This window comes from Phyllobates terribilis, unplaced genomic scaffold, assembly GCF_046119375.1.
Source record: "Phyllobates terribilis strain yellow unplaced genomic scaffold, ASM4611937v1 Scaffold_125__1_contigs__length_5108534, whole genome shotgun sequence".
Classification (NCBI taxonomy): Eukaryota; Metazoa; Chordata; class Amphibia; order Anura; family Dendrobatidae; genus Phyllobates; species Phyllobates terribilis.
Genome location: NW_027362885.1, coordinates 3,980,945 through 4,008,611, shown reverse-complemented (window position 1 = coordinate 4,008,611; position 27,667 = coordinate 3,980,945). Strand labels below are relative to the sequence as shown.

Sequence of the window (27,667 nt, the reverse complement as noted above, 5' to 3'; positions counted from 1 at the left end):
ATTACCGATTTGGGCGCCAAATTTAAATATCGGCCGCGACCAATCAGCACAGCGGTGTTTAAATCTGGAGCCAAGATCGGTGATTGGTCGTGTAGCACCCCGAGGGCTCGGCTGCTACAGGGGTATTGCACCTCAAACCAGAGGTGTGGTATTCCACTCCCGGGTAAGGATGGAGTGTGGACCAGGACTCGGTAGGCTGCATGCACCACATACACCCCATTTCCGAGGGACAGCTCAACGGTGCTCCCACTAGACAGAAGTGCAGGCACGACAGCATCTGTCCCTGGCTGGAGTGGGGGGGGGGGAGTGCACCCAGTGGTGTAGGAGCAGATAGGGGTGGGTCTCTGGGCATAGGTAGGGGCCCATTGGTTGCTAGTCACCTGGGCTCGGGTGTTAGAAGGAGGTATATAAGGTGGGCACCATCTTAGGACAGTAGTGAGTTGAGTCAGAGGGGAAGACAAGAAGCAGAGCCTCTGCATGGGCTCTGCTCCGCAGGCTGGCCTTGTCCGGAGGCTGGAGCCTGAGAGAGAGAGAAAGGAGAAGGAACAGAAAGGACAGTAAGCAAGGAACAGGAACACAGAGAAAGGCCCAGAGACACGAGTGAAGTAGGAACCTTAAGAACCCACGAGATAACGGGTGAAGGGTTGGCAGAGCAGGGTACCGGAACCCAAATTGGTGGAGGCGACTAATCCTCAGCCAAAACCGGAGGTTGTGACCACATCTTGGTGCGACCCCTCACTACATCCACCAGGAAAGCATACCACATAGGGTCAGGGAAACCGGAGAGAGGTTTCGCCAACAGAAGGCCCGAGGAAGCTGGACAAAGGTGGGTCACTGGTGGGGACGGCCAGAGAAGGGAAGAGAAGGGAGTTCTGTGCCACACTCTGGAATTGCCTGGGAGTTGACAGAGTCCCTCACCTGGTGGACGCAGCACGGCTTGGGCAGTCATCGCCTGCAGCATTGACACGAATAACAACTGTGAGTAAAGCATTGGAAACTGCAACCGCACGTCTCTGTGTTTCATCGCCGCACCAGCACCATTAGTACTGGGACGCTCGCACCATCACTCCCATCATCTCGCACACTAACTGCCCTGGGGCTGCACTCTTCCCGTGGGGAGTCACACTACCTAAGCTGCGTATACCATCAGCCCCAGCGGTCTGCCTTGCAGCGGCGGTCCCCACTGACCGCAATCCACGGGTGGCGTAGTCAGACACTTATTATAACACCAATAGACTGCCACTGGTTTGACCACCCTGGACACGGACCGGGTCACCGCCACACGGAGACTACAACCCCCAGCGATCCGGCTCCGGGTATCCCCTGCACAGCGCAGGCCCAGGGGGCGAGTCAGTCGCGTCCGATATTTAAATTTGGCGCCCAAATCGGTGATTGGTCGCGGGCAGCGCCAGCGACCAATCAGCGATTTTTAACACAAATGTCCGGACCTTTGTAACACCATGCGGATACTGTGGGGACATCAGCGGCTAGGGTGTGAAGGGAGGACCAGGGAGCGGCGCTGCCTGTGCGGATAGTTCCGCTGCGAGAACCAGGGACATGAGCGGGCGCTCGCAGCAGAAGTATCCTGACCCGCAGAGCCGCTCCCCGGTCCTCCCTTCTCACCCTAGCCGCTGATGTCCCCACAGTATCAGCATGGTGTTACAAAGGTCCGGACATTTGTGTTAAAAATCGCTGATTGGTCGCTGGCGCTGCCCGCGACCAATCACCGATTTGGGCGCCAAATTTAAATATCAGCCGCGACCAATCACCGATCTTGGCTCCACATTTAAACACCGCTGTACTGATTGGTCGCGGACGCTATTTAAATGTGGCGCCAAAATCGTTGATTGGTCGCGCCCAGCGTCGGCGACCAATCAGCACAGCGGTGTTTAAATGTGGAGCCAATATCAGCGATTTTTAACACAAATGTCTGGACCTTTGTAACACCATGCGGATACTGTGGGGAGATCAGCGGCTAGGGTGTGAAGGGAAGACCGGGGAGCGGCGCTGCGGGTCGGGATACTTCTGCTGCGAGCAGTCGCTCATGTCCCAGGTCCTCGCAGTGGAAGTAGCCGCACAGGCAGCGGCGCTCCCCGGTCCTCACTAATACGATTCCGCTCCCCGCTCCTCACCAATACGATTCGCTGATTGGTCGCGTGCGGAGAGCGCGACCAATCAGCGAGCTTGGCGCCAAATTTAAACAACGCTCTGCTGACTGATCGCGGTCGCTGGCCGAGATCAATCAGCAGTATTGGCGCAAAATTTAAACAACGCTCTGCTGATTGGTCGCCGGCCGCGACCAGTCAGCAGTATTGTCGCCAAATTTAAACACCTCTTTGCTGATTGGTCGCGGTCGCGACTAATCAGCGATTTTGGTGCCAAATTTAAACACGCTCTCCATTCCTCACTAACACTTTTCGCCGATTGGTCGCGGCCGCCGCCTGCGACCAATCACCGATATTGTCGCCAAATTTAAACACCGCTTTGCTGATTGGTCGCGGTTGCCTAACGCGACCAATCAGCGATTTGGGCGCCAAATTTAAATGCCGCTCTGCTAATTGCTCCCCGTCGGCCGCATACCTATTCTAGAATACCCGATGCGTTTGAATCGGGCCACCATCTAGTAATAATAATAAACAGGCAATGGAAGAAAAGTGCACACTACAAATGTGAATAAAGGATGCGCAGCCCTGGAGACATAACTCATGGTAATAATAATATAACAATATTTTTGATAGGGGTGACATGCAGGTATATGTATACATGTGCTGCATTATTGTGTATTAGCATGGTCATAATTTTCATGATATGAAGGGGATAAACACATATATGTATACTAGATGGTGGCCCGATTCGAACGCATCGGGTATTCTAGAATAGGTATGCGGCCGACGGGGCACAATTAGCAGAGCGGCGTTTAAATTTGGCGCCCAAATCGCTGATTGATCGCGTTAGGCAACCGCGACCAATCAGCAAAGCGGTGTTTAAATTTGGCGGCAATATCGGTGAATGGTCGCGGGCGGCGGCCGCGACCAATCTGCGAACCGTGTTAGTGAGGAATGGAAAGCGTGTTTAAATTTGGCACCAAAATCGCTGATTAGTCGCGACCGCGACCAATCAGCAAAGAGGTGTTTAAATTTGGCGACAATACTGCTGATTGGTCGTGGCCGGCGACCGTGACCAATCAGCAGAGCGATGCAGAGCGGTGTTTAAATTTGGCGCCAAAATCGCTGATTAGTTGCGGCTGACGGCCGCGACCAATCATCAGAGCGTTGTTTAAATTTTGCGCCAATGCTGCTGATTGATCTCAGCCAGCGACCGCGATCAATCAGCAGAGCGTTGTTTAAATTTGGCGCCAAGCTCGCTGATTGGTCGCGGCTGGCGTCCGCGACCAATTAGCACAGCAGTGTTTAAATGTGGCGGCAAGATCGGTGATTGGTCGCGGCCGCTATTTAAATGTGGCGCCCAAATCGGTGATTGGTCGCGGGCAGCGTCCGCGACCAATCAGCACAGCGGTATTTAACTTTTGCGCTAAGATCAGTGATTGGTCACGGTCTTCGGACCCGACCAATCATCGAATCGTCTTGGTGAGGACCGGGGAGCGGCGCTGCCTGTGCGGCTACTTCCGCTGCGAGAACCCGGGACATGAGCGGGCGCTCGCAGCAGAAGTATCCCGACCCGCAGCGCCGCTCCCCGGTCCTCCCTTCCGCATGGATGTCAGCGACGCCGGCGGTCCTTCCGCTGCTACCGGCCGGGACATGAGCGCCTCCCGCCGCTCATCTCCCGGCTGCATCTCCGTCCCGCAGATGGGTCCGACGGTCGGGGTCCTTCTGCTGGTACCGGCCGGGAGATGAGCGCCTCGCGGCGCTCATCTCCCGGCTCCAACGCCGCTGAGCTCCGTCCCGCAGATGAGCCGCTAACGGCTGCCATTTTTTTTCTGAAATCCCGCGGCGCTGATTGGCTGCCGGACCAATGAGCAACGCGGGATTTCCTGGACAGATAGACAGACAGACAGACAGACGGGATAAGACAATTATATAGTAGATATTGTTCTATTGATATTACCATGAATTATGTCTCCACGGCTGCGCGTCCTTTATTCACATAGCGATTTGCACTGTGCACTTTTTCTTCCATTGCCTGTTATCATTTTTTTTTAATAAATGAAGATTCATTTCATTAATATGTGTTGTAGCCTATGTACATAAACACAATCATACATGCGCACAAACACACACGTCACTCACCATCCCTCTGCTCGGCTCCTGTCATCCAACTCCTCTCCGGTGCAGCAGTGCAAGGCGCACTGCCTGACGTCACAGGGCCGTGTCTCCTAGCTATGACGCGGCCGGTCCAGCACAAAAGAAAGTTTACAGGTGCAGTGCTGGCCCGGCCGAAAGAAGAAGCAGGGGCCCTGCGCAGCTGCTGGGGGAGTGGCACGCCTCCCCCTTCCTCGCCGTCCAGCTCGCCCCTACCCACCGGGATATGTGCGCCACATCAGCTGCGCACACATTATAATGAGGGCGATCTGGCCAAGGGCCCCTCCGGAGCTCCGGACCCCGGGCGGTAGCCCAGATTGCCTTCATTATAATGCGCCTATGATAGAGGCCACTATCTCCTTAGCTTGCTGGTGGTACTTTTCTGCAGGAATCAGCTTGGCTCCAACCAGCCTGAAATATTTTCAGTGAATTATGGCACGACGCCATGGTATTAGCACTGCCCCCAGTACCAGTAGCGAAGCCATCCACAATTTCCTTCTCAGGAATTTTATTTGGTAGAATGAGTAGCTGGCCAAATACATTTGTTTTTCATAAAGGAGCTGAAGATACTGAGTGGCAAGTTTCTTCAGTATGTTAGACCGGAGATTACGTAAGGGAATATATCAGGAGAGATTACACTGTGTTCCAAATTATTATGCAAATAATATTTTCTCAGATTTTCCCAAATTACCTATATGAATTGCAGTCATTGTAATTTTCCAGTCAAATAACTATTAGAGTACAATTGAAAGGTTTTTGTACAAACTGCCTATGATAACAGTATATTTTTAAAAAAAAATAAAACACTCAAACTGCACTCAAAATGCATGTTCCAAATTATTATGCATAGCAGAGTTTTCAACCTTTTCATTTTAATAAAGAACAAAAAAAATGGTCATTTTTTAAATTATAAGCATTAGCAGGTTATTACAAACTGAAATCAAACAGTTTTCAACTCAAAACTTTATTCTAGGTGAAAGGAGCTTCTGAACTCTCTCATTCATTGAATTTGTCAGGTTTTGGATGGTTTCTGCTTCAATTGTTTTGCATGAGGACAGAATACCCTCCCAGAGCTGTTGCTTAGATGTGAACTGCCTCCCACCATCATAGACACTCCTTTTGATGATACTCCAGAGGTTCTCAATGGGGTTGAGGTCAGGGGAGCATGGGGGCCACACCATAAGTTTGTCCCCTTTTATGCCCATAGCAGCCAGAGATGCAGATGTGTTATGTGCAGCATGAGACGGGGCAATATCATGCATGAAATGATCTCGATGGTCCAGATGGATGGAGTGGAGGATGGCTGGTTGATGGACACCCCATGCAAACACGGCTACGGCGCCAACAAGGAGGAGGTGGAGTAATGTTTTGGACTGGAATCATGGGGAGAGAGATTGTCGGCCCTTTTAGGATCCCTGAAGGGGTAAAGATGAACTCCATAATGTATGTTGAGTTTCTCAAACAGTACTTCCTGCCATGGTTCAAGAAGAAGAACCGTGCATTCCGCAGCAAGATCATTTTCATGCATGATAATGCCCCGTCTCATGCTGCACATAACACATCTGCATCTCTGGCTGCTGTGGGCATAAAAGGGGACAAACTTATGGTGTGGCCCCCATGCTCCCCTGACCTCAACCCCATTGAGAACCTCTGGAGCATCATCAAAAGGAGTGTCTATGATGGCGGGAGGCAGTTCACATCTAAGCAACAGCTCTGGGAGGGTATTCTGTCCTCATGCAAAACAATTGAAGCAGAAACCATCCAAAACCTGCCAAATTCAATGAATGAGAGAGTTCAGAAGCTCCTTTCGAACAAGGGGTCCTATGTGAAAATGTTACATCACCTAGAATAAAGTTTTGAGTTGAAAACTGTTTGATTTTAGTTTGTAATAACCTGCTAATGCTTATAATTTCAAAAATGACCATTTTTTTGTTCTTTATTAAAATGAAAAGGTTTAAAATTCTGCTGTGCATAATAATTTGGAACATGCATTTTGAGTGCAGTTCGAGTGTTTTATTTTTTAAAAAATATACTGTTATCATAGGCAGTTTGTACAAAAACCTTTCAGTTGTACTCTAATAGTTATTTGACTGGAAAATTACAATGACTGCAATTCATATACAGTACAGACCAAAAGTTTGGACACACCTTCTCATTTAAAGATTTTTCTGTATTTTCATAACTATGAAAATTGTACATTCACACTGAAGGCATCAAAACTATGAATTAACACATGTGGAATTATATACTTAACAAAAAAGTGTGAAACAACTGAAAATATGTCTTATATTAGGTTCTTCAAAGTAGCCACCTTTTGCTTTGATGACTGCTTTGCACACTCTTGGCATTCTCTTGATGAGCTTCAAGAGGTAGTCACCGGAAATGGTCTTCCAACAATCTTGAAGGAGTTCCCAGAGATGCTTAGCACTTGTTGGCCCTTTTGCCTTCACTCTGCGGTCCAGCTCACCCCAAACCATCTCGATTGGGTTCAGGTCTGGTGACTGTGGAGGCCAGGTCATCTGGCGTAGCACCCCATCACTCTCCTTCTTGGTCAAATAGCCCTTACACAGCCTGGAGGTGTGTTTGGGGTCATTGTCCTGTTGAAAAATAAATGATGGTCCAACTAAAAGCAAACCGGATGGAATAGCATGCCGCTGCAAGATGCTGTGGTAGCCATGCTGGCTCAGTATGCCTTCAATTTTGAATAAATCCCCAACAGTGTCACCAGCAAAGCCCCCCCACACCATCACACCTCCTCCTCCATGCTTCACGGTGGGAACCAGGCATGTAGAATCCATCCGTTCACCTTTTCTTCGTCGCACAAAGACACGATGGTTGGAACCAAAGATCTCAAATTTGGACTCATCAGACCAAAGCACAGATTTCCACTGGTCTAATGTCCATTCCTTGTGTTCTTTAGCCCAAACAAGTCTCTTCTGCTTGTTGCTTGTCCTTAGCAGTGGTTTCATAGCAGCTATTTTACTATGAAGGCCTGCTGCACAAGGTCTCCTCTTAACAGTTGTTGTAGAGATCTGTCTGCTGCTAGAACTCTGTGTGGCATTGACCTGGTCTCTAATCTGAACTGCTGTTAACCTGCGATTTCTGAGGCTGGTGACTTGGATAAACTTATCCTCAGAAGCAGAGGTGACTCTTGGTCTTCCTTTCCTGGGGAGGTCCTCATGTGAGCCAGTTTCTTTGTAGCGCTTGATGGTTTTTGCAACTGCACTTGGGAACACTTTCAAAGTTTGCCCAATTTTTTCGGACTGACTGACCTTCATTTCTTAAAGTAATGATGGCCACTCGTTTTTCTTTACTTAGCTGCTTTTTCTTGCAATAATACAAATTCTAACAGTCTATTCAGTAGGACTATCAGCTGTGTATCCACCTGACTTCTGCACAACACAACTGATGGTCCCAACCCCATTTATAAGGCAAGAAATCCCACTTATTAAACCTGACAGGGCACACCTGTGAAGTGAAAACCATTTCCGGTGACTACCTCTTGAAGCTCATCAAGAGAATGCCAAGAGTGTGCAAAGCAGTCATCAAAGCAAAAGGTGGCTACTTTGAGGAACCTAGAATATAAGACATATTTTCAGTTGTTTCACACTTTTTTGTTAAGTATATAATTCCACTTGTGTTAATTCATAGTTTTGATGCCTTCAGTGTGAATGTACAATTTTCCTAGTCATGAGCATACAGAAAAATCTTTAACTGAGAAGGTGTGTCCAAACTTTTGGTCTGTACTGTAGGTAATTTGGGAAAATCTGAGAAAATATTATTTGCATAATTATTTGGAACACAGTGTAGTTCAGAGATGTACGGAGGAGAAAGGTTGTGGATGGCTTTGTAGGTCAGTGTTAGTAGTTTGAACTGGTTATGCTGGGCAATTGGGAGCCAGTGAAGGGATCTTATAGATTGCAATCTTATAGATTGCTGGAGCCAGTCCACAGTAAAAAAAAAAAAAGCAGCCATAGAGTGTCTGGGAACCTTCACACAGACTTTTATTAGCCAGGGCTGCTTCTCAGAAGGGTTGGACATGCCCACCAGAGAACCAGAGACTCCTCCGGTGGGCCCTGGCTTCTCCTTCTGAATAGTTCATAGTGCAAACCTTACAGCTGCTATGGGGCTCTTGAGCGAGAGAGAAAGGTGGACCCTCAGAGAATCAAATCCTCTGGTGGGCCCAATGTTCTTCAGTCTCACACTGCTTCACGGTGAGAGTTGTATTTCACCACAGCCATATTCTTTAGCTCTGTGAAAGGACTGGTATAGAGGGAAACCGTATCTACTCCAGCTGTCATTTCTCCCAGGAAGTCCTCTAATGCAGCTTGTTGCATAAGCAATGGCAGCCCGTCCAACATCAGCTACCACTTCTGGGTGGTGCTTCAACATACAAAGATCTTTCTTTGTGGCTTGAATTTCATGACTACAGAGTTGGGCAATGGCCTGATCTGCAATGCGTTTTGAGAAATAACGTGCATAAGCACGTCCAATCCACAGTAAAAAAAAGCAGCCATAGAGTGTCCGGAAACCTTCACACATACTTTTCTTAGCCAGGGCTGCTTCTAGGAGAGAGTTGTATTTCACCACATCCATATTCTTTAGGTCAGATGAAAGGACTGGAATACAGGGAAACCTTATCCACTCCGGTTATCATTTCTCCACCACCAGGTTCCGGACATTGTCACACACGACCATGTCTGGCTGCATGTTCAGCGGTGAAAGCCACAGATCTGCCTGCTGTGTTACAGCTTTCAACAACTCTGCAGCGGTGTGTGGTTTGTCACCTAAGCATAAGCATATTATCTTTGGCACAGCCTGTTGCCGCTTGGCCAAGGAAGTGCTGCAGTGCTTCCAGCTTGTGACTGATCATTTTGGAAATGGAGGCCGAACAGGAGGAGGATGAGAAGGAGGAGGTGCAGGAGCTGAACAATGTGATTACATTGAGGTTGTATTGTCGAGTCTGTTTTTTATTAGTGATGAGTGAGCATGCTCGCTACTGCTCGGTGCTCGCCCGAGCATCTCACTGCTCGAGATGCTCGGCGCTCGCCAAGTATTCCCGGGGTTGCTCGGGTCCCCTCCCTGCATGTTTGGCGCTCTTTAGAGCGCCAATCATCATGCAGGGATTGCCTGCCACTCATTGTAATGCTGCAGCCATGGTGGTTGTGGCATTACAGTGGTTGGATGGCCGCACAGCGTCATCAGGTCTATATCAGACCTGGCGCCGCTGTGCTCGTCACAGTCACTCCGGAGTCAGGCAGAGTAGGGAGAGGTGCTGCTGCTTCAGGGAGAGATTTGCTTGTATATTAGGTAGTGTAGGGAGAAAAACCGTACATTACACTTATCCATCTTAACAAACAGTCATTTTGAGCACTGACTAATCCATATGCAGAGATATCAGGCAGGCAGTGTACATAGGCTGGCAGGCAGTGTATATAGCAGACTGCAGTGCATATAGCACAAGAGGCTCCATTCCAATTCTGCCTTCTGCTGCTGTTAGATATTTCTATACAAAGGCCCAGGTCTCAGGGGCCAGGAATACTTTTTTTTTTTAAATCCTCATTATTTGCTTAAAAAGCAATCCAGAGAACACCATTTTTTTCTGCGCCATTTGCTTGTTGGCACTGCAGAATACAGTCAGGTCCTTTCCATATTACAGCGCTAGAAATCCAGCTAGTTAAAACCGTGTTTTCTCCGTCACATGGATCACATATACGTATTCAGAAAATACTGCCATTTTTGGCCTCCATTCCAATTTTTTTTCACTGTGTCAGCAAAGTTTTTGACACCAGTTTGCTGTTCAAACTAGTTACCTACAGGCCAGGTATTTAAAACTTTGTTTTCTCCGTCACACGGATCACATATACGTTGTCAGAAAACACTGCCATTTCTGGACTCCATTAAAAATTTCCTTCAGTGTGTCAGTGAAGCAATTCACACCAGTTTGCTGTTCAAACTAGTTACCTACAGGCCAGGTATTTAAAACTCTGTTTTCTCCGTCACACGGATCACATATACAGTACAGACCAAAAGTTTGGACACACTTTCTCATTTAAAGATTTTTATGTATTTTCATGACTTTGAAAATTGTCTTTTGTGTCTACTCACAGATAACTTGAGACTGTCTTTGATTATCCTGGAGCTGATCATTGGCTGTACCTTTGCCATTATGGCTATTCTTCGATCCATTTTAAACCATTGGAGATCATTTTAGCTGAACAGCCTATCATTGTCTGCACTTCTTTAGAAGTTTTACCCTCTCCAATCAACTTTTTAATCAAAGTACTCTGTTCTTCTGAACAATGTCTAGAACAACCCATATTTCTCAGGCTTTCAAGGAGAAATGCATGTACAACAAGTGCTGGCTTCATCCTTAAATAAGGGCCAACTGATTCACACCTTTTCTTCACAGAATGATTGACCTCACTAATTGAACTCCACACTGCTATTATTTTGAACACACCCCCTTTCAATTATTCAAATACACAGACTCAAAAACATGCAGATCATGAATGCTGAGTCTGTTGGTTTTCTTAGAATCTATTGCACCAACTGGTAAATTGTTTGATATGTGGTAATATAATTTATATCAAAAACAGTGATTAATCTGGTTAGTCATATTAAACTGCTATTATTTTGAACAGTATGTATAATGAATGGGGGGATGGATGCAGGGCAGGGACTAAGACTATGTGCACACATTCAGGATTTCCAGCAGAAAATTCTACTGCAAATCCTAATGTGTTGGCAGGAAAAACGTTGCATAAAATACGCTTTTTTGCTGTGCTTTTAAAAGGCGATTTTGTTGCAGATTTTTCTCCACTCATTGGAATGGGTGAAATATGCTGCAAGAATTGACATTATGCAGATTTGAATCTGCTGCAAATCTGTAAGGAAAAAATAGGCAGCGTGTGCATGACTTCAGGATTCTCATTCAATTTGCTGATACAGTAAAATGATGCGTATTTGATGCAACATGTGCACATAGCCTTGAAATTAGTTGGGGGAATGTTAGACACTGACTAATATTTATTTATTGGGCTTCGAAAATTATAGTTAATGTGGGGTGGGGGGCACAGAGCTAGATTACTTATCAGTTTATATTTTTAAGGAGCAATGTGATGGAGACGTTTGTGTGTGTGTGTGTGTGTGTATATATATATACATATGATATATGTGACCTTATTATTTTCAGGGCTGCGGTGATCAGTGTGACAAGACGCGTCGTGGGTGGAAGATGTCGACATGAAGGTCTGACCAGATTGAGAAGAAACAACAGAAAATGGCTCTAATCAGACGAGATGTAAGTATTTATTCTGATGTGTATGACTTGGAGTAATACTGTTCTTTGTAAAATTCCTTAGGCCACTTTCTCACATTTGTGTGAAATGTCTGTGAGCTGCCAGATTTTTTTATTGGTTGGCACATGGACTCAGGGTTTCATAGATCCATTCACTTATCAGTAAAAATCATGGATCCGAGAATGAGGTCTGCGAGACTCGGGGCATGTTCTGTTTCTGATCTGATTTTGAAGATCAGAATAGGACTTACTCAGTGGGTCTGTGTGCTGTTCGAGAGAAAAAGAAAATTGAGCAGCACACTGATACAGAAATGTAGCCTTACTATATACAGCACCGTCCCTTATTGTATAGTGTACTCCCTTATTATGTATAGCACAGTCATTAAAGGAGTATTCCCATCTCTAAGTTCCTATCCTAATATGTAGTAAGTGTAGTAATATTAGCAAATGGCCACACACATAGTGACTGTTAGTCAGCTGTTAGTGGTCGTAACTAGTGATGAGCTCGCTCGCTCAGTTAACCCTTTCACCGAGCACGCTCGGATACTGACCGAGAATTTTCGGAGTGCTCAACAACTATGTTCGAGTCGCTACGGCTGCATGGGTCGCGGCTGTTACACAGCTGCAACACATGCAGGGATTGCCTGTTTGTTAGGCAATCCCTGCATCTTATTATGTATAGCACCGTCCCTTACATAGCATATTCTTGTTAGTTTTGATAATCACTGCGCCCTCTCTTTATCACATGGTTCTCACTTGTTAGATATATAATGACTGCTGATGAAGCAGCATCTGACCAGGAGACCAGTCCATCATCCGCCTCCATTAGAAAAAAAGCTTTCCCATGCTCCATCAGCCGTCATTTTAATTTATTTCTAACAAGAGTGAACGCAATGAAATAAAGACAGGGCACCAAAATATTGAGAATTTGACATGTAAAGGACAAGAGAGGACACTATATAAAATTATATTACGTGTATATAGCTTTGTCACCACAAAAGGATGGGGGCCCAGACACATTTCTTAAACGGGCCCCAACCTTTTAGTGTCCGCCCTTGGACGGTGGTATATACAGTTAGGTCCATATATATTTGGACAGAGACAACATTTTTCTAATTTTGGTTCCAGACATTACCACAGTAAATTTTAAACAAAACAATTCAGATGCAGTTGAAGTTCAGACTTTCAGCTTTCATTTGAGGGTATCCACATTAAAATTGGATGAAGGGTTTAGGAGTTTCAGCTCTTTAACATGTGCCACCCTGTTTTTAAAGGGACCAAAAGTAATTGGACAATTGACTCCAAGGCTATTTCATGGACAGGTGTGAGCAATCCCTTTATGTCATTCTCAATTAAGCAGATAAAAGGCTTGGAGTTGATTTGAGCTGTGGTGCTTGCATTTGGAAGGTTTTTCTGTGAAGTAAACATGCGGTCAAAGGAGCTCTCCATGCAGGTGAAACAAGCCATGCTTAAGCTGCAAAAACAGAAAAAACCCATCCGAGAAATTGCTACAATATTAGGAGTGGCAAAATCTACAGTTTGGTACATCCTGAGAAAGAAAGAAAGCACTGGTGAACTCATCAATGCAAAAAGACCTGGGCGCCCACGGAAGACAACAGTGGTGGATGATTGCAGAATAATCTCCATGGTGAAGAGAAACCCCTTCACAACAGCCAACCAAGTGAACAACACTCTCCAGGAGGTAGGCGTATCAATATTCAAATCTAGCATAAAGAGAAGACTGCATGAAAGTAAATACAGAGGGTTCACTGCACGGTGCAAGCCACTCATAAGAATCAAGAATAAAAAGGCTAGACTGGACTTTGCTAAAAAACATCTAAAAAAGCCAGCACAGTTCTGGAAGAACATTCTTTGGACAGATGAAACCAAGATCAACCTCTACCAGAATGATGGAAAGAGAAAAGTATGGCGAAGGCGTGGTACAGCTCATGATCCAAAGCATACCACATCTATAAAACACGGCGGAGGCAGTGTGATGGCTTGGGCATACATGGCTGCCAGTGGCACTGGGTCACTAGTGTTTATTGATGATGTGACACAGGACAGAAGCAGCCGAATGAATTCTGATGTATTCAGAGCCATACTGTGTGCTCAGATCCACCCAAATGCAGCCAAACTGATTGGTCGTCGTTTCATACTACAGATGGACAATGACCCAAAACATAAAGCCAAAGCAACCCAGGAGTTTATTAAAGCAAAGAAGTGGAATATTCTTGAATGGCCAAGTCAGTCACCTGATCTCAACCTAATTGCATTTCACTTGTTAAAGACTAAACTTCAGACAGAAAGGCCCACAAAGAAACAGCAACTGAAAACCACCGCAGTGAAGGCCAGGCAGAGCATCAAAAAGGAGGAAACACAGCGTCTGGTGATGTCCATGAGTTCAAGACTTCAGGCAGTCATTGCCAACAAAGGGTTTTCAACCAAGTGCTAGAAATGAACATTTTATTTGCAATTATTTAATCAGTCCAATTACTTTTGGTCCCTTTAAAAACAGGGTGGCACATGTTAAGGAACTGAAACTCCTAAACCCTTCATCCAATTTTAATGTGGATACCCTCAAATGAAAGCTGAAAGTCTGAACTTCAACTGCATCTGAATTGTTTTGTTTAAAATTCATTGTGGTAATATCTAGAACCAAAATTAGAAAAATGTTGTCTCTGTCCAAATATATATGGACCTAACTGTATATGAATGTATGTGTATATGCAAAACATAATACAACAACAGAGGACCTGTGTCTCCAGTCACGCACTGATTGGCTGCCGGCATGTATTGCAGCGCAGGGACTCGGCGGGTCCCCTGCACCGTAATACATTTCAGCTGAATGTGTGTACGATGATGCACATCAAGCTGAAATAGTCGCTGGTATCGGCGGGCCCCCTCCAGCTGCATCAGACATATGTCCGCCCCTGGTGCAGTGAGTAGCTGGGGTCCCTGACATCACAGCTGAGCCTAGAGCACATGCAAGGCCGTCCCTGGGACGCCATACTATGTATATTACTTATACTTCAGCAGTTGGGTGAGCAGTTTTTAATTATAACACAAGTGTTGGCACATTATCATTCTGATGCAATTAAGGCTTTTTATCACTATATGCAAATACATGTGAAGTGGTACAGAATAAAAATGAATTATTGTTATATGAGGAGATGAATATTATTGCAGTATGATTTCCTGATGTACAGTGATTAATCACTGATTATGGAGTAGATCTTATATATACCTTGTTTATGCACTGTGAATGTTCATGGCTTGAGAAAGGCTCACAGTATAAAGAGCTGAAATGTCGCACCTACACGGGTGAATAAAGATCAGTGTTTTTACTATCTCGCAGATGGAGTGCTGCCATTTTCTTGCTGTATTTCACTATAAATAAATATCTATATGAATCTCTAGTTATATGGTTACATTTTTATATGTAAAACAAAAACTGCATAGATTTGTCCTCATATATATTAGTGTAGAATATACGGACTCGAGAAAATCGGCAGGATCTATTGTAAAACTTCTTCGGCTGGTATTCAGACTAAAGCTTGTCACCTCCCGGAGTCGCAATGTGACCCTACTCACCTGCATCACGCTACCATGCAGCAGCGGCATAGAACGAAGTTTGGCAGCTTGACCTATGTTGTGACCAAACTTCGTGTCACCCAAGCATAGGCTAGACCATGTGTGTGGGCTAACGTCACTGCCATGAAACGCCAATCCCTGGCACATCAACGTCAGCTGCTGCCCTCTGATTGGCCGGCAGCGTGTATTGTAGTCCAGGGACTCCGATTCTCTGCACCGCAACACACTTCAGTCCTGAGGTGCACATCCGACTGAAGTAGTCATATGGGTCCAGTTGCACTTTATGAGACCGCAATCATTACGCCCCTGGGTAATGTAGGGGACATGGGATGATACTGACATCATTGTGGATGGGGTGTGAGATGAAGTGATCGGTGCTGCACTGCCACAGATAAAAGCACAGGATCACTGCTCAGTCAGTTCCAATGCTGGAATGAATGAGGTCAGTGCTGAGGCGGATTACTAACAGCCAATGAGTGAGTATTGGGCGGGTAGAAGCAAGTGCTGGACAATTGAGCCAGGCAGTGCTAGCTCTGGTTCTGAGTCTACAAAAAAAGGTACAGGGAGCACAACCTAGTCTGGAGAGCAGCATGTAAACAGGGTGCAGCAAATAAAAAGAAATTCAGGAGTAATGAAAGGTAGAAATCAAAAACAAAGTTTATTGGGCTGTCATCCAAAATTGCCAGTAAAAAAATAAAAAAGTGGTATCTATCAAGGCAGGTGGTGGTATCTATCAAGGCAGGTGGTGGTATCTATCAAGGCAGGAGGTGGTATCGGTGGTATCAAGGCAGGCGGTGGTATCGGTGGTGGTATCAAGGCATGTGGTGGTATCGGTGGTATCAAGGCAGGTGGTGGTATCTGTGGTATCAAGGCAGGTGGTGGTATCGGTGTTATCAAGGCAGGTGGTGGTATCGGTGGTATCAAGGCAGGTGGTGGCATCGGTGGTATCAAGGCAGGTGGTGGTATCAAAGAAGGTGGTGGTATCAAGGCAGGTGGTGGTATCGGTGGTATCAAGCCAGGTGGTGGTATCAAGGCAGGTGGTGGTATCGGTGGTATCAAGGCAGGTGGTGGTATCGTTGGTATCAAGGCAGGTGGTGGTATCGGTGGTATCAAGGCTGGTGGTGGTATCAAGGCAGGTGGTGGTATCGGTGGTATCCTATATAGATTGGAGATATAACAAATAATATTGTTAAAGCGCATTAAAGTCACAAAAGTAGTCAGTGAACATCTTGTATAACTGTGTACATTTGGTGTGCTCTCTAAGTAACTCAACACACAGCCATTAATGTCTAAACCACTTACAACAAAAGGGAGTACACCCCTAAGTGAAAATGGCCAAATTGTGCTCAATTAGGTACTTTCCTTCACCGATTTCATGTGGCTCATTAACGTTACAAAGTCATAGATGTGAATTTGGAGCAGGAGCATTAAATTTGGTGTTATCGCTCTCACACTGCTCACTAGAAATTCAACATGGCACCTCATGGCAAAAAAAACTCTCTGAGGATCTGAAAAAAAGAATTGTTGCTCTATGTAAAGATGGCCTAGGCCAGGGGTCCTCAAACTACGGCCCGCGGGCCACATGCGGCCCGTGGAGGATTTTTATCCGGCCCGCCGGGCTGTGGGCAGAGGGGAGCTGTGCCAGCGCCCACCCTTCTTCCCCGCTTTCTCAGAGCCCCGGTAGCCCGATACTTACCTCTCCCCGTGCCTTCGCAGATCCACTGTCTTCCTGGTCTGCGCTCCCTGTGACGTCTCAGGTCAGAGGGTGCGGTGACGTCTTTACACCGCGCCCTCCCCTGAGCCATCACAGGCAGCGCAGAGAGGGACGACGACGCCGCGACGCTGGAGTCTGGACCTGAGCAGCGGCAGCAGGCAAGGAGGGAGGTGAGTATTGGATTTTTATATTTTTTTTAATGTATGGAGGCATGGGACATAATATTAGGGGTGACATCCTGCATGTGGCATTATATGGGGGGGTGACTTCCTGAATGGGGCATTATATGGGGGAGTGATATCCTGCATGGGTCATTATATGGGGGGGGTGACATCCTGAATGGGGCATTATATGGGGGGGTGACATCCTGAATGGGGCATTATAAAGACAGGGGAGTGATATCCTGCATGGGTCATTATATGGGGGGGGGTGACATCCTGAATGGGGCATTATATGGGGGGGGTGACATCCTGAATGGGGCATTATAAAGACAGGGGAGTGATATCTTGTATGGGGCATTATATGGTGGGAGAAAGGGAAATCCTGCATGGGGCATAATAAGGAGGGAACAGCCTGCATAGGGCATTATAAGGGGGAAACAGCCTGCCTATTGGGGATATTTACTTGCCTATTCGGGATATTTACCTGCCTATTAGGGACCTATGCTGCCTATTTGGGACATTTACCTGCCTATTGGGGACCTATGCTGCCTATTGGGAACATTTACCTGCCTATTGGGGACATTTACTTGCCTATTAGGAACCTATGCTGCCTATTGGGGATATTTACCTGCCTATTGGGGAACTATGCTGCCTATTGGGGATATTTACCTGCCTATTTGGGACATTTACTTGCCTATTAGAAACCTATGCTGCCTATTGGGTACATTTACCTGCATATTGGGGACATTTACTTGCCTATTAGGAACCTATGCTGCCTATTGGGTACATTTACCTGCCTATTGGGGAACTATGCTGCCTATTTGGGACATTTACCTGCCTATTTGGGACATTTACCTGCCTATTGGGGACCTATGCTGCCTATTGGGAACATTTACCTGCCTATTGTGGACATTTACTTGCCTATTAGGAACCTATGCTGCCTATTGGGTCATTTACCTGCCTATTGGGGACATTTACCTGCCTATTGGGGACCTATGCTGCCTATTGGGAACATTTACCTGCCTATTGGGGACGTATGCTGCCTATTGGGGACATTTACCTGCCTATTGGGGATATTTAACTGCCTATTGAGGACCTATGCTTCCTATTGGGTACAGTTACCTACCTATTGAAATACCGGTTGATTTAACTTTACTTGTTCTTCATTTTAAATATTGTATTTGTTCCTGTATTGTTTTTTTTTACTACAAAATAAGATATGTGCAGTGTGCATAGTAATTTGTTCATAGTTTTTTTAAAAAAACTATATTCCGGCCCTCCAATGGTCTGAGGGACCGTGAACTGGCCCCCTGTTTAAAAAGTTTGATGACCCCTGGCCTAGGCTATAAGAATATTGCCAACTGTTAGAACCCTCCTGTTAGTTTTTTTCCTATTTTGTGGTCACGTGACCTGCTGCCTATTTAAGCTCCGCCCTTCTGGCTTTGCTGGACTTCAGTGTTACTTTGACTCTTAATCTAGCCAGTTGCTTTGTACCTCTCTCTATAGTTTGCTTGGTCCTTGGACCTCTAAGTATTTCTGTGTTTGTCTTTTTGCTCCACTACAACGTCTATCATCCTGAGTCTAATGGACAGACAGAAAGAAAGAACCAGGATGTTGAGCAGTTTTTGCGTTGTTTTGTGGCAGACAATCAAGAGGTGTGGTCTGAGTTTCTGCCACTTGCTGAATTTGCTCTTAACAACCATACATCCTCCTCTGCTGGGTGTTCTCCGTTTTTTGTTGTACTGGGAGACATCCGTCGTTTGGTTCGTTCTCCAAATTGGTGTCTGCTGTGCCGGAGGAGGAGAATTTTTCCGGTGATTTGGAGAGAGTTTGGACTGATGTACGTTGTAACCTTCAAGAGGCTAACAAAAAGTTTAAGAAGTATTTTAACAGGAAACGTCAAGAGGTTTTGTTTACGGTTGGTGACATGGTTTGGTTGTCCTCAAAGAATCTGCGGTTGAGGATTCCTTCTAAAAAATTGGGTCTGAAGTTTGTGGGACCATTTAAGGTGCTTCAGGTGGTTAACCAGTCTGCTGTTAGGTTGGAGGTTCCCTCCTCCTGGAAGATTAATCCGGTGTTTCATGTTTCCTTGTTGAAAAAAGCTGATGTATCGGATAGGGATGCCACTGTCACAGTTCCTCCGGTGGTGGAAGACGGTGAATATGAATTTCTCGTATCCTGAATTCCAGAGGGCATAGAGGGAGATTGCAGTATCTCGTCGCTTGGAAAGATTTCGTTCCTTAGGATAACTCCTGGGTAAGGGCAGATGATGTCTCTGTTCCTAGACTTATCAGAGCGTTTCACAGGAGGTTTCCTGATAGGCCTGGGCCTGGAGGATCCGGAGGATCCTCATAGAAGAGGGGGTACTGTTAGAACCCTCCTGTTAGTTTTTTTTCTATTTTGTGGTCACGTGACCTGCTGCCTATTTATTCAAGCTCCGCCCTTCTGGCTTTGCTGGACTTCAGTGTTACTTTGACTCTTAATCTAGCCAGGTGCTTTGTACCTATCTCTATAGTTTGCTTGGTCCTTGGACCTCTAAGTATTTCTGTCTGTTTGTCTTTTTGCTCCGCTACAACTTCTGCTAGGAGGTGTCCAATTTTGTCCCAGTCCTTAGTACTTTTAGGGACCCCCTCCCTTATATCTATAGGTCTGCGTTCAGACTAGCTGAGGACGAAGGCGGGTCTGTTCACAAGGAACAGGTTGCCCGCTGCATCATAGGGAATCAGCTTAGTCCTATTGTAGGGACAGTTTTCCTATCTTTGCTTAGCTCTTGTAGCAGATCATAACAGTAAGTCCAGCCCAAAATAAAATCAAAAATCCTAAGGAAAGAGATCCGGAGATCAGCATGGTGTCTGTTCAGAAATTGGCTCAACGCCTGCTGGGATTGTATCTTGAGGTGGCCGAGCTCCAGCAACACGTGAGTAGCTGTCCTGGAGTGCATTTTGTTGAACCGAAGGTAGGACTGCCTGATTTTTTTTTATGGTAAACAACAAGATTTTTTTTCCTTTAAAAATGCTTGTTTATTATATTTTTGTTTGAGACCCAGGTCCTCTGGGAATGAATCACATTGCATTGGGTTTATCATGTCACTTTTGCGCAAGGAACCACAGGGATGGGCCTTTTCTCTCCAACCTAATGATCCGTGGTTTAGATCGGTGGAAGATTTTTTTTCTGCTATGGGGTTGTTGTATGACGATCCTGGTCGAGTCTCTTCTGCTGAGACACAACTGAGACGTTTAAAGCAGGGGTCAGGTGATGTTGAAAATTATTGTACACACTTCAGAAGGTGGTCTTCTGAAGTGAGATGGAATGATTCGGCGTTAAAATGTTTGTTTCTTGCTGGTTTAAGTGAAAGGGTTAAGGATCTGCTGATTGCTTTCCCTGCACCTGGAAACTTGCAAGAAGCCATGAAATTAGCTATTCAGGTGGACAGGAGACTGCGTGCCAGGGTTAATGAGGAGAAAACTCCTGCTATGGCAGCTCCTAGTCATCAGGGGGTCTGCTCGGACGACGGAGAACCGATGGAGATTGGGGCGATGCCACTCCGCTCTCAGGAAAAAGACCGCAGGTTTTCCAAGGGATTATGTTTTTATTGTGGTAAATCTGACCATTTTGTTAAGAACTGTGAGCTTCTGTTAAACAAAAAAAAAGGTCAGTTACGCCGTATTGCTTGTTTAAACACTAAGGGAGTATTTCTTTCAGGGAGTACCTCATTGCAGGAGGAATTGATTGAATTTCAAGTATTTGTGGATTGTGGTTCTACACTGAATGTGATTGATAAGGGATTTTTGGAAAAACTTAAATTGGAACCCAAACCTTTGTCATCTCCTATTTCTGTGGTTGCTGTTGATAACACTCCTTTGAAATGTGTTACTCACAAGGTTTTTGAATTTCCCCTCACTATTAATGGTATTGACCAAGAGAATTTGGATTTAGTGGTATTAAATAATTTACCTTCTCCAGTAGTTTTAGGTTTGCCTTGGTTAAAACTGCACAATCCTTTACTGGACTGGTCTACTAATGAGATTAAGTCTTGGAGTCCTAAGTGTTATGATAAATGTTGTAACGGTCGCATTGCTGCTGTGGAAAGAGGGGAATTACCTGTATCTATTCAGGATTTTTGGAAGTTTTTTTCAGAGGAGGAGTCACAAATTCTACCTCCTCATAGGGACTATGATTGCACCATTGAGTTTGTTCCTGGAGCTACTCTTCCCAAGAGTCGCTTATTTAATCTTACTATCCCTGAAAGATAGGCCTTGGAGGAATACATACAGACGAACTTGGCTGCTGGTCACATTAGACCTTCTAAGTCACCTGTGGCTGTTGGATTATTTTTTGTAAAAAAAAAGGACGGCGGTTTACGTCCATGTCTGGACTTTCGCGAAATTAATAAAATTACCGTACGGAATTCCTACCCACTGCCGTTAATTCCTGACTTGTTTAACCAGTTAGTGGGGGCCAAGTGGTTCTCTAAAATTGATCTCCGGGGGGCATACAATTTGTTGCGAATGAAGGAGGGTGATGAATGGAAGACTGCTTTTAACACCCCGGTGGGTCATTTTGAGAATCTGGTTATGCCTTTTGGTCTTACCATTGCACCAGCGTTTTTTCAGAATCTTATTAATGACATCCTGAGACCTTTCATTGGTAAGAATGTGGTGGTGTATTTGGATGACATTTTGATTTATTCGCCAGATCTGGAGTCTCATTGGCAGAGTGTACGTGAGTTATTGCAGTTATTAAGTGACAATTCACTTTTTGCTAAGCTGGAGAAATGCGAGTTCGCTGTGCAGAGAATTCGTTTTATGGGCTACATTATCTCCAGCGAGGGCTTTGAGATGGACCCGGTGAAGGTTCAGGCTGTGCAAGAATGGCCTAGGCCTATTAGTTTAAAATCGATACAGAGATTTTTGGGTTTCGCCAATTATTACAGAAAATTCATTAAGAATTTTTCTATAATTGTTAAGCCGCTGACCGATCTCACCAGGAAAGGTGCGAATACGGTCCAGTGGACTACTGAGGCCATTGAAGCTTTTGTGTATCTCAATGAGAGGTTCAGTTCTGCCCCCATCCTTATGCAGCCTGATGAGACCAAGCCTTTTTTGGTCGAGGTTGATGCTTCTTCGGTGGGGGTCGGTGCGGTTTTGTCTCAGGAGAACAAGGATGGAGTACATCCCTGTGCTTTTTGTTCGAAAAAATTTTCTGAAACCGAACTTAATTACGATGTTGGTAATCGGGAATTGCTGGCTATCAAACTCGCATTTGAACATTGGCGTCATTTCTTGGAAGGTGCTAAATTTTCCATTCAGGTTTTCACTGATCATAAGAATCTGATCTATCTAGATGCTGCCAAGCGCTTGAATGCCTGTCAGGCTAGGTGGGCTCTTTTTTTTTCACAGTTTAATTTTTCTGTTACTTACATCCCGGGTACTAAGAATGTTAAAGCTGATGCTTTATCTTGCAGCTTTTCTCCCATGGTTGGTACCGAGGAGGAGGAGAGCATTTTACAGGAAGGAGTTGTGATAGCAGCATTGGACTCCGTTTTGGAAGATGGGATTCTGAAAGCCCAGGAGGATGCCCCATCTAACACTCCCCATGGGAGGTTGTTTGTACCTAGAACCTTTAGGAGAGAGTTGTTTGTGGAGTACCATGAGTCTCGGTTGGCAGGTCATCCAGGAATTTCGGAGACTAAGAGACTGGTAGGTCGCAGTTTTTGGTGGCCTGGGTGGTAGAAGGAAATCATTAAATGGGTGCGTCAATGTACTGTGTGTGCCAGATCAAAGGCTTCACACGCTCCTGCTGCGGGGTTGCTTTGCCCTCTGGAGGTTCCTAGTGCACCTTGGACGCATCTTGCAATGGATTTTATTACTGACCTTCCTGTGTCCGAGGGTTTCACTGACATCTGGGTGGTCGTGGACCGTTTTAGCAAGATGTGTCACTTGGTTCTTTTCATTAAACTACCCTGTGCTAAGACACTCGCTAAGGCTTTTGTCAAGGAAATTGTCAGACTCCATGGCGTTCCCACCGACATTGTTTCTGATAGGGGACCTCAGTTTGTGGCTCATTTTTGGCGTGATTTTTGTGACAGGTTGGGAGTCCATTTGTCATTTTCATCTGGGTATCATCCTGAGTCTAATGGACAGACAGAAAGAAAGAACCAGGATGTTGAGCAGTTTTTGCGTTGTTTTGTCGCAGACAATCAAGAGGTGTGGTCTGAGTTTCTGCCACTTGCTGAATTTGCTCTTAACAACCATACATCCTCTTCTGCTGGGTGTTCTCTGTTTTTTTGTTGTACTGGGAGACATCCGTCGGTGGTTCGTTCTCCAAATTGGTGTCGGCTGTGCCGGAGGAGGAGAATTTTTCCGGTGATTTGGAGAGAGTTTGGACTGATGTACGTTGTAACCTTCAAGAGGCTAACAAAAAGTCTAAGAAGTATTTTAACAGGAAACGTCAAGAGGTTTTGTTTACGGTTGGTGACATGGTTTGGTTGTCCTCAAAGAATCTGCGGTTGAGGATTCCTTCTAAGAAATTGGGTCCGAAGTTTGTGGGACCATTTAAAGTGCTTCAGGTGGTTAACCAGTCTGCTGTTAGGTTGGAGGTTCCCTCCTCCTGGAAGATTAATCCGGTGTTTCATGTTTCCTTGTTGAAAAAAGCTGATGTATGGGATAGGGACGCCACTGTCACAGTTCCTCCGGTGGTGGAAGACGGTGAATATGAAATTTCTCGTATCCTGAATTCCAGAGGGCATAGAGGGAGATTGCAGTATCTCGTCGCTTGGAAAGGTTTCGGTCCTAAGGATAACTCCTGGGTAAGGGCAGATGATGTCTCTGCTCCTAGACTTATCAGAGCGTTTCACAGGAGGTTTCCTGATAGGCCTGGGCCTGGAGGATCCGGAGGATCCTCATAGAAGAGGGGGTACTGTTAGAACCCTCCTGTTAGTTTTTTTTCTATTTTGTGGTCACGTGACCTGCTGCCTATTTATTCAAGCTCCGCCCTTCTGGCTTTGCTGGACTTCAGTGTTACTTTGACTCTTAATCTAGCCAGGTGCTTTGTACCTATCTCTATAGTTTGCTTGGTCCTTGGACCTCTAAGTATTTCTGTCTGTTTGTCTTTTTGCTCCGCTACAACTTCTGCTAGGAGGTGTCCAATTTTGTCCCAGTCCTTAGTACTTTTAGGGACCCCTCCCTTATATCTATAGGTCTGTGTTCAGACTAGCTGAGGATGAAGGCGGGTCTGTTCACAAGGAACAGGTTGCCCGCTGCATCGTAGGGAATCAGCTTAGTCCTATTGTAGGGACAGTTTTCCTATCTTTCCTTAGTTCTTGTAGCAGATCATAACACCAACACTGTGAAACTGAGCTTCAACATGCTGGCCAAGACCATACAGTGGTTTAACAAGATAGGTTCCACTCAGAACTGGCCTCGCCATGGTCGAACAAAGAAGTTGAGTACACGTGCTCACCGTCATATCCAGAGGCTGTCTTTTCAAAAGAGGTGTAAAAGTGCTGCCAGCATTGCTTCGGAGGTTAAAGGCGTGGGGGGTCAGCCTGTCAGTACTCAGACCATACTTTGAAATCAAATTTTTATTGCATGGCTGTCGTCACAGAAGAAAGCCTCTTCTAAAGATGCTGCACAAGAAAGCCCGCAAACACTTTGCTGAAGACAAGCATACTAAGGACATGAATTACTGGCACCATGTCCTGTGGTCTGATGAAACCAAAATAAAGTTATTTGGTTCATATTGTGTAAAGTGTGTTAGGTAGCGAGCAGGTGAGGAGTACAAAGACAAGTGTGTCTTCCCTACAGTCAAGCCTGCTGGTGGGAGTGTCATGGTTGGGGATACATGAGTGCTGCCGGCTGTGGTGGTGAGCTACAGTTCATTAAGGGAACCATGAATGCCAAAATGTACTGTGACATCCTGAAGCAGAGCATGATTCCCTCACTTCGGAAGCTGGGCCAAAGCGCAGTATTCCAACATGATAATGACCCCAAACATACTTCCAAGATGACCACTGCCTTGCTAAAGAAACTGACGGTAAAGGTGCTGGACTAGCCAAGCATGTGTCCAGACCGAAACCCTGTTGAACATTTGTGGGGCATCCTCAAACAGAAGGTGGAGGAGTGCAAAGTCTCTAACATCCACCAGCTCCGTGATGTCATCATGGAGGAGTGGAAGAGGATTCCAGTGGCAACCTGTGAAGCTCTAGTGACCTGCATGCCCAAGAGAGTTAAGGCACTGCTTGAAAATAATGGTGGCCACGAATCATCTATTTAATTCTCTTCCTCTTGTCGGAACTAATCCTCACCTTTAGCTCTACTCAACTGGCACTTCTGTTTGATTTCTAATTTTTGATCTTCCTGTAATATCTTATTTCCAGATGTTGTTCCACCATTGTTGTATCTCTGATTTGTCTTTACTTTTTTGATTCATGATAAATAAATAATTTAAATCAAAATGAAAATAATGGTGGCCACACAAAGTTTTGACACTATGAGCACAATTTGGCCATTTTCAAGTAGGGGTGTACTCACTTTTGTTGCCAGTGGCTTAGACATTAATGGTTGTGTGAGTTATTTAGAGGGCACACCAAATTTACAAGCTGTACACTGACTATTTTACATTGTATCAAAGTGTCATATCTTCAGTGTTGTCCCATGAAAATATATAATAAAATATTTACAAAAATGTGAGGGGTGTACTCACTTTTGTGATATACTGTATCCCCAAAGATCAACGGCTGTAAGCTATTCTAGTGCCTGATCTGCATTGTCTGGTGATGACTGCTATACATTGACTGGGACTACACACTGGAAATCTGGGAGATGAGACATGGGAGCCAGAATGGGAGATGAGACATGGGGGCAGAATGGGAGATGAGACAAGAAGGTCAGAATGGGAGCTAACACATGGGGGTCAGAATGGGAGCTATCACATGGGGGGGGGGGGGCAGAATGGAAGCTGAGACAGGGGGAAGAATGGGAGATGAGGCATGGAAGCAGAATGGATGATGATACATGGGGGGCAGAATGGGAGATAACACATGGGGCAAAATGGAGAGGAGACACATGGAGGCTGGATGGAGCAAAAAAATGGGGGCAGAATGTAGAGGAGACATGGAGGCAGAATGGGAGATAAGACATGGGGGGCAGAATGGGAGCTGACACATGGGGGGCAGAATGGGAGCTGACATATGGGGGGCAGAATGGGAGCTGACATATGGGGGGCAGAATGGAAGCTGACATATGGGGGGCAGAATGGGAGCTGACATATGGGGGGCAGAATGGGAGCTGACATATGGGGGGCAGAATGGGAGCTGACACATGGGGGGCAGAATGGGAGCTGAGAAATGGGGGGCAGAATGGGAGCTGAGAAATGGGGGCAGAATGGAAGCTGAGAATTGGGTTCAAAATGGAAGCTGAGACATGGGGGGCAGAATGGGAGATGACACATGGGGGGCAGAATGGGAGATGACACATGGGGGGCAGAATGGGAGACGACACATGGGGGGCAGAATGGGAGATGACACATGGGGGGCAGAATGGGAGATGACACATGGGGGGCAGAATGGGAGATGACACATGGGGGGCAGAATGGGAGATGACACATGGGGGGCAGAATGGGAGATGACACATGGGGGACAGAATGGGAGATGACACATGGGGGACAGAATGGGAGATGACACATGGGGGACAGAATGGGAGATGAGACAAGGGGGGCAGAATGAGAGCTAACACATGTGGGTAGGCAGAATGAGAGCTAACACATGGGGGTAGGCAGAATGAGAGCTAACACATGCACATGGGGGTCAGAATGGAAGCTGAGACATGGGAGGCAGAATAGGAGATGACACATGGTTGCAGAATGGGAGCTGAGACATGGGGGGCAGAATGGAAGCTGAGAAATGAAGGCAGAATGGAAGCTGAGACATGGGGGCAGAATGGTAAATGACACATGGGGGGCAGAATGGAAGCTGAGACACGGGAGGCAAAATGGGAGATGATACATTGTTGCAGAATGGGAGCTGAGACATGGGGGGCAGAATGGGAGCTGACACATTGGGGGCAGAATGGGAGCTGACACATTGGGGGGCAGAATGGGAGCTGACACATTGGGGGGCAGAATGGAAGCTGAGAAATGGGGGGCAGAATGGGAGATGATACATTGTTGCAGAATGGGAGCCGAGACCTGGGGGGCAGAATGGAAGCTGAGAATTGGGTTCAGAATGGAAGCTGAGACATGGGGGGCAAAATGGGAACTGACACATGCAGGGCAGAATGCAAGCTAACACATGGGGGCCAGAATGGAGAAATATGCAGGGAGAATGAAGTCACATGGGGCCAGGATGGGAGAACATATCAGGGCAAGATGAAGACATATGGGGTCCAGAATGGAGTACATATGGAAGCAGGATGTGGGACATTATTACATTATTACTGTAGGGGCTAATAAAAGGACATTATTACAAGTGTGATGTATTTTATTTTTGAGAATGCTGTTTTCAGTGGGGAGGGGGCCCTGTTCCTGTGCAGGGTGGCACTATGTCGCTTTTTTTCTTCATTTGGTGTAGTGTAGAAGTTGGTGAAAAATTAGGGAATGTGCTCTGGAAACTGCTCTAGATAACTATGTGTTATTTTCTGCA

The 27,667-nt window shown here is 45.9% G+C and overlaps 2 long non-coding RNA genes across 2 annotated transcripts in view; both read left to right on the top strand.

Moving 5' to 3' along the window:
- The window catches only part of LOC141203880 (uncharacterized), an 81,092-nt gene extending 69,534 nt beyond the window's left edge, over nt 1-11,558 (top strand). Inside the window, exon 3 of the long non-coding RNA XR_012274896.1 lies at nt 11,455-11,558. This is a non-coding gene — a long non-coding RNA (uncharacterized lncRNA). The remainder of the gene's footprint in view (nt 1-11,454) is intronic.
- LOC141203882 (uncharacterized) overlaps nt 1-27,667 on the top strand; it is a 314,099-nt gene that overhangs the window by 175,159 nt on the left and 111,273 nt on the right. The window lies entirely within an intron of this gene.